General features: G+C 47.5%; 1 long non-coding RNA gene across 1 annotated transcript in view; it reads left to right on the top strand.

The window, feature by feature from the left end:
• The first annotated feature begins 2,338 nt into the window (after positions 1-2,338).
• Positions 2,339-8,250, top strand: part of LOC122922297 — an 87,231-nt gene continuing 81,319 nt past the window's right edge. Inside the window, exons 1-2 of the long non-coding RNA XR_006387122.1 lie at positions 2,339-2,737; positions 7,578-7,680. This is a non-coding gene — a long non-coding RNA (uncharacterized LOC122922297). The remainder of the gene's footprint in view (positions 2,738-7,577; positions 7,681-8,250) is intronic.

Raw genomic sequence — 8,250 nt, 5'->3', positions numbered from 1 at the left:
GGAGTTTACATTCTGTTTACACTGTGGACATCAGGCTTTGTGATAGGCAAAGGACAGTATTTGTTAAAGCAACTCTCCAGTTTTATATAAAAGTTTATCATTAGCTAAGGAATGCATAGCAAATGTATCCGGTGACTTCCTTTTGACTTTTTGTGACTCCAGTTCAACAATTCCTGGACCCCTTGTCTCTCACCTAATATGGGCACCAGCTTTTTAGACAACCCTACGGTCAGTGGGCATATGATAGTCTGAGGCACACCCCCATTATCACTGCTGGTACATCTGAGAGAATCTGGTGGCCATCTTGGTTGAAAGATGAAGCTAAATGTAACATTTTTGTATAAAACTGAAGGGTCACTTTAATTTCTAAATTTGGGGATGAATAACATGTTTGCTATTGAAGTAAAAAGTATCTACTATGCTAAATGAACACTCCAGAAAAAAACTGACAGGGCCACCCATAGACACCGAAGTATGGCCGCAGACATCTAGCCCTGTTCACGTTATAAGCACTGCCCCCTCAGGCCCTCAACTAGCCATGCCACAGTGTAATAGTTTTGCTTCAGTTTTGTTCTTTGCTATACAGAATAATATTAGCTTTCAATGATTTTCCATTAAGATTGGAATACATTCCAAAATAGTGCCTTCTCTGTATATCTGTGCAGATACCTTACCACGTGTAATCTCTGCAAGACCTCCTTCTTTCCTCTTCTCCTGTCTGCTTCTCCCATCATCGTTTCCAAGATTTCTACTTTGCATCCAAAGTAGAAATCTAGCAAAGTAACCTGTGCCTACATCTAAATACAGCTAAGCAGACTTTGCTGCTTGTGAGGGATTACAGTTAAGACATCCATCACACTTAACCATATCCTAGCCAGACGTGCCTCTAAAATATGTATCCCACAGTGGACACTGCAGCCATAATTGACAGAGTACAGCTACCAGCCAGAGATTCTAGAGACAAAGACTTTAGCAAGATAGCATACCAAGAGTGCCATTACTTGCCACTTTGCCAGCCACCATACTTCATCATCTGGGAAAAGGATTAGCTCTGTGTACAGATTATTGTGGGATGTACTACAACTCCTATTTAACACTCAAGTAAAAAGAGATGTTTATTCTTCTACCTCTGGCTTGGTTTCCTGACTCCTACCAAATCATACACTGGCCATTGCACTACTACACTTCCTGTCAGCATCCATACAACCAACAACATCAAGTTCACCCCAAACTACCATTAGGCAGGAGCCCCAAATACAGGGAGTGCCACAAGGTAAAAAAGGGTGCACACTCCTCTCACTGCACTGCCCCTAAGGAGCAACGGCCTGAGGGAAAGCACTGTGATACATGCTATAGTAGGAACTAGCACTCCCATTCTCTGCTCTGTAACTGCACTAGCAGCTTTCATCCTCACCCTGTTATAGACTGCCTTCCTTCACCCACATTGCCTTTGATACCTTATCTTTGGTTGCTGTAGCCTGCATTTTTACAAGAAAAAAAAAACTCTATAAAAATGATTGTTTAAAAAAGTACACAGTTCTGTACTCCTAACAAGTATGTGCACAATATCATTGAATCTAGCTTATGAACTAGGTTCATATTTTACATAATTCCCTGTGGCTCATGTAACTTTCATTACAGTTAATTACTGTGTAAGCTAGACTTTGTAACCGATTTCTACCAAGTGCTGGCCTATACCAGTGACACAGAGCCAAGTTTTCAACAGAAAAGCAGGAACACAACTGTCTCAAGGCTTGGACTTTCCCTCTGTAGCTAATTCCAAAGTGGCACAGTTAATTGCAAGCTCTGCCAGCCAAGAAGACAGTTCAACCGTCTCAAATACTTGTCGTGATTAGTTGCATTCATTATACCGAAGGAAAAAATTTCATTAATTCCAGTACCTCTTCTTAAAGGATAGCAACATGTTATAGAAAACTTTGGTTAACCCTCTCATGACCAAGGCTAATGCTTCCTTTTTGTCCAGAACACAATTTCACATTGTGAACGACACAGTTTGGTATATGTATCAATGCAGGTATGAATGGCATATGTTTCTTGTCCCTCACTATCTTTTCTACACCTGCAAAGGAGATTTAAAGGGAACCTGTCACCGGGATTTTGGGTATAGAGCTGAGGACATGGGCTGCTAGATCACCGCTAGCACGTCCGTAATACCCAGTCCCCATAGCTCTGTGTGCTTTTATTGTGTAAAAAAAACGATTTGATTGATATGCAAATGAAACTGAGATTAAAAACAATAAAAACACAGAGAGCTATGGGGACTGGGTATTGCGGATGTACTAGCGGCCATCTAGCAGCCCATGTCCAGTGGCGTACTGCCAATATAGGCAGACCACGCAGCTGCTATGGGGCCCGTGGGAGGGGGGGGCCCGGAGTGCATGGAAGCAAGGGCCGGCTCCCAGCTACCACCATTCTTCCTTCTCTGCTGCTGGACTGCATTTAGTTTTACTTTGGAGAAAGGGACAGCACAGTACCGTGCAGGGATTGTTCCTTTCTCCAAAGTAAACTTTACCGATCTGACATGAGCAGACAGCTCCCCCCCCCTCCTCCTCTCTGCAGTGTGATATTCCTTCATGTGTGAGGAGGGGGCGGAGCCAGAGGAGCCGAGGCAGCAGCAGGAGATAATGGAGACCCTGCACCTTCTGACCTCCGGTGTCACTGTGCCTCCAGTATAAAGTTCAGTCCCTCACCGGTCCTCCTACACAGCAACAATGGGGTAAGTTACTGTGGGAGGGAAGTCAGAGTCCTGATTGAAACTGCTGCCAGAGAACATCTTGTGTCCCCCTGCTGTTCCAGCCCTTCACAGACCTGCCCACTGACTATCTCACCTATACTTCATGCAAAGCAAGAAGTTATGTCTCCCAGTGACTCCCCCCCCCATCAGTGGCATTTCAAATTTTCCCAGCCCTCACCCCCATATGTATGATGTAATGTCTCTGGAGGTTATATCAGCGCTGGAGCGTTATAAGAGAAGCAGCTGATATCAGTCACATAGGATGCAATGTCTCTGGCGGTTATATCAGCGCTGGAGCGTTATAAGAGAAGCGGCTGATATCAGTCACATAGGATGCAATGTCTCTTGCGGTTATATCAGTGCTGGAGCATTATAAGAGAAGCGGCTGATATCAGTCACATACGATGTAATGTCTCTGGAAGTTATATCAGCACTGGAGCGTTATAAGAGGAGCGGCTGATATCAATCACATAGGATGTAATGTCTCTGGAGGTTATATCAGCACTGGAGCGTTATAAGAGGAGCGGCAGATATCAGTCACATGTGATGTAATGTCTCTGGACAGTGCACAGCCCCCATCATTTAACCCCCCAGGTGCCACGATCAATGCTGATCGCGGCACCTGTGAGTGAAGGCGGAGGAATGCGGTTCCCTCTATAAAAAAAAATTATGATTTATCCATAAGAGTTTTAAAAGGTTATTTATACATTGTATTTCTTTACTTATTAGCAAATGGGTGTGGCAGCGGAGGAGCCACGGCCAGGGGTGGGTAATGGGCGGAGTTAGGGGGCCCAATTCAGATTCTTGCTATGGGGCCCAATGATTTTTGTGTACGCCCCTGCCCATGTCCCCAGCTCTATACCCAAAATCCAGGTGACAGGTTCCCTTTAAGTTTCGCAACATGCCACAGGCAATTGGTAGAACCTGACAAAGCTCAGTATCTGCACTGAAGTTCCACATTTGGTGTTGCAAAGGGTTTTAATATAATACTTCTGGTTGTTTGCTAGAGGTTTCTGCGCTGTTTATTTCTGCCTTATGTAAAAAAGTCAACTAGCTCAAAACTTTTAGGGTAGGTTCACGCAGAGTTTTTTGGAGGAGCTTTTGAGGCCGATTTTCCTGCAGATTTTTCAGCCAAAGCTAGGAGTGGATTCCAAATGATTCAGAAATGTTAAGAAAGTACTTATACTTCTCCTTCCTGCTGGATCCACATCTGGCTTTGGTCTCATGCACACGACCGTTGCATCCGTGGCCGTTGTGCCGTTTTCCGTTTTTTTTCGCTGACCCATTGACTTTCAAAAATCGTAAAATGCACCGTTTTGCAGCCGAGACCGTGATCCGTGTATCCTGTCCGTCCAAAAAATAACCTGTCCTATTTTTTTGACGGACAACGGTTCACGGACCTATTCAAGTCAATGGGTTCGTGAAAGAACACGGATGCAAACAAGATTGGCATCCGTGTCCGTGATCCGTGGCCGTAGGTTACTTTCATACAGACGGATCCGAAGATCCGTCTGCATAAAAGCTTTTTCAGATCTAAGTTTTCACTTCGTGAAAACTCATATCCGACAGTATATTCTAACACAGAGGCGTTCCCATGGTGATGGGGACGCTTCTAGTTAGAATACACTACAAACTGTGTACAAGACTGCCCCCTGCTGCCTGGCAGCACCCGATCTCTTACAGGGGGCCGTGATCAGCACAATTAACCCCTTCAGGTGCGGCACCTGAAGGGGTAATTGTACTATCATATCCCCCTGTAAGAGATCAGGGCTGCCAGGCAGCAGGGGGCAGACCCCCCCCCTCTCCCCAGTTTGAATATCATTGGTGGCCAGTGCGGCTCCCCCTCCCTCCCTCTATTGTAATAATTCGTTGGTGGCACAGTGTGCAGGGGTCGAGCCCAGGGGGAACGCGTGGGAACTGCGTTCCTGCACTTTTTTCATGGCAGGAACGCCGTTCCCTTTCATCTGTGTGCGGCGGGGCAGGCAGTGTGCGGCGGCGGGGGAGGCATTGAGATGAGCGCTTCCATTGTGGAAGTGAATCGCTCATCTCCATGGTGATCTGTTTCTGTTTATATCGCTGTCCTCAGGACAGCGATACAAACAGAAGGGTAGTGTCTAAACTCCAGACACCAAACGGACCTTCTGACGTCACACTATCACGTGACATTTCTAGGTCACGTGGGTCGGCAGCCAGCGCGCGCTTCAGAAGTTCTATTACAGCAGGAAGGTCGGGCATGGCTGCTCTGCGCACCAGCGTCTTTAGCACTGACAGGGGAGAGTGTCTGCCTGAGAGGGACATGTGAAGCCTGTGGAGGGGGCTGACAATTCTGTGAAGTGTGCCATGTGGGATGGGGGGACAATGGTGTGGGATTGTATGATGGGGGGGACTATGGTGTGGGATTGTATGATGGGTGGGGACTATGGTGTGGGATTGTATGATGGGGTGGGGGGACTATGGTGTGGGATTGTATGATGGGGGGGACTATGGTGTGGGATTGTATGATGGGGGGGGGACTATGGTGTGGGATTGTATGATGGGGGGGACTATGGTGTGGGATTGTATGATGGGGTGGGGGGACTATGGTGTGGGATTGTATGATGGGGGGGACTATGGTGTGGGATTGTATGATGGGGGGGGACTATGGTGTGGGATTGTATGATGGGGGGGACTATGGTGTGGGATTGTATGCGGGGGGGGGCGCTGCTGTGTGGGATTGTATGGGGGGGGCGCTGTTGTGTGGGATTGTATGGGGGGGGCGCTGCTGTGTGGGATTGTATGCGGGGGGGCACTGCTGTGTGGGATTGTATGCGGGGGGCGCTGCTGTGTGGGATTGTATGGGGGGGCGCTGCTGTGTGGGATTGTATGCGGGGGGGGGCGCTGCTGTGTGGGATTGTATGCGGGGGGGGGGCGCTGCTGTGTGGGATTGTATGCGGGGGGGGCGCTGCTGTGTGGGATTGTATGGGGGGGCCCTGCTGTGTGGGATTGTATGCGGGGGGGCCGCTGCTGTGTGGGATTGTATGCGGGGGGGCGCTGCTGTGTGGGATTGTATGCGGGGGGGGGGGCGCTGCTGTGTGGGATTGTATGCGGGGGGGCGCTGCTGTGTGGGATTGTATGGGGGGGCGCTGCTGTGTGGGATTTTATGGGGGGGGCGCTGCTGTGTGGGATTGTATGGGGGGGCGCTGCTGTGTGGGATTGTATGCGGGGGGGGGCGGGGTTTGCATTGCATCTTGGGTGAGCTCCCACACTTTTTTTTCCCAGGACTTGACCCCTGCCAGTGTGCAAACAATAGAGTTGAGAAATGGGGATCATTCTAGATTAAAGTGGTATTATGCCTACTATAAATGGAAAAATAGACGTCAAGGTGGTTAGCAGAAAAGGGGCCATGGCTTAAGATGCAAAATGGAATGCCAAGTAAACCAACAAATTTGTGGTATAAACGTAGACAATGTAAAGATGCAATAATTTATCATCCACTGTAATAGATCTGGCACATTTTTAGACTGTTGTTTATTGATTAATACATTGTAGGAAACTATCAGAAAGGATTGCATAGTCCACAATTGTGTCCACTGCTTAGCTGTAAGCAAAAGTACTTTAGGTCTAAGGCCCTGTTCACACAGCAGAATTTGCACATCATGCCAAAATTCCGGGGAATGCTATGTGGCGTCTTCCTCCCATTGTTTTCAATAGGATGGGCGCTACAGTTTGAGGGCTAACAGTTTAAAGCTGCAACCCTCGCTAAAAAGGGACATTTCCCTTTTTGGCATGGTGCGGCTTGAAGCCACGGCGGATGCCTGCTTGCATTCAATGGAGCTAAGCTATGTGCAGATTCGCAGCACTCAAAGTGCAGCACCAAAATCCCCCGTGTGAACAAACCCTTTGGTTGCTCATACGTAGTCAGGTTTTGATGAGGTCTTCAGACGCAGCTTTGAAGCTAAAGCCAGGCATAAAGAGAGAGAGCAAACAGCGGGTCCACAATACACGGGCACCAGCTGTATGCACACTTGAATGGGTCCGCAATCTGCAAGACACAGAGTGGTGTGGAGCGGAGGCATGGAGCACAAGACCACGGAAGCACTACAGAGCGCTTTCATGGGATTTCGGTCCGTGGCTCTGCACTGCTAAGAAATAGAACATGTTCTATTTTTGGGGGGGCCGGTGCAGACTGAATCTTGTGGATCGCTGACAATCAAAAGGGTAACAATGTTTTGCACTTTAGACGTTCAGGACTCCATATCTCACCATCCACTACAGCTTCAAACGTGAGACTACCATCATTTTATAGACAGTCATCTTGGCCAGTGATGGTCAGTTCTCAGTGTTCGCCAGCGAACACCTGCGGGCTGCCATCTTTAGTAAGGTAGACTCACCCGTCCGGCGATGCACAGGTAAGCCCTCACCTGTGCCGGGAGCCGGTCTGAAATCAAATGCAGTCACTGGGAGCAGGCAGTTCCGAGAACAGCACGATGAAGGCCCCCGGCGGCTATTCTCGGAACTGCCTGCTCCCGGTGACTGCATTTGATTTCAGACCGGCTCCCGGCACAGGTAAGGGCTTACCTGTGCATCGCCGGACGGGTGCATCTACCTTACTAAACATGGCAGCCCGCATGTGTTCGCTGGCGAACACTGCCACACTGCGAACTGACCATCACTGATCTTGGCTATCTCTGACATAAATTGGACTTGCAACTATTTAGCATATGATTATTTATGCAGATTCTTGTCATGTGACTGCAGTCTCACTGTGTTGCTCCTGGTGGTGGAGCAATCTTTCTCTTCTTCTATACTACAAATTACAACCTGTTCTCATATTCCCTTATAGCTCAGTGTGTTATTAGGCTGATTCCCAAGTGAAAGGTCACTGAAGCCGCCATAAAGAAGATTTCCTGAGAAAAGAGAAAGCATTATCCAGCTCATCGATAGAGGTAACTCGGCCAAGAAAATTGCCACACTGCATCATGTGAGTGCCATGACAGTTGGAAGACTGGGTATATGCCATCTACAGGATTAGCAAATCTGGGCTGTATTATATTAAAAAGATGTAAAACTTTTGGTTATATAGTCATTCAGGTTTATTTAAACGAAGCCAATATTTACAACAATCTTTCACTGTCACAACAGTGAGAATGTAAGGTTGTATAACTGATAACTGGTAGTTACTCCTTTTGGACAGTTTTGACTCTTAAATTGACAGCTTTATCTAAACAGTAGAACATGTTTGTGACTGCAAGATTGCAGTTGAAAAATAAGCTGGAGTGAGACTAAGGCCTCTTTCACACGGGGTCATGAATTTGGGCCGGATAAGATGCGGGTGCGTCGCGGGAAAATGCGCGATTTTTCCGCTCTTTCATGAATGGGTCCGCATGCGTTTGCATCAGGAAAACATGTGTTTTGCACACGCGTGAGAAAAATCGGCATGTTTGGTACCCGAACTTCTTCACAGAAGTTTGGGTTAGGTGTTGTGTAGATTTTATTATTTTCCCTTATAACATGGT

The sequence above is a fragment of the Bufo gargarizans genome, chromosome 1 (assembly GCF_014858855.1).
Source record: "Bufo gargarizans isolate SCDJY-AF-19 chromosome 1, ASM1485885v1, whole genome shotgun sequence".
Lineage (NCBI taxonomy): Eukaryota > Metazoa > Chordata > Amphibia > Anura > Bufonidae > Bufo > Bufo gargarizans.
The sequence above is the reverse complement of the archived record's forward strand: the minus strand, read 5'-3'. Positions and strand labels throughout refer to the sequence as shown.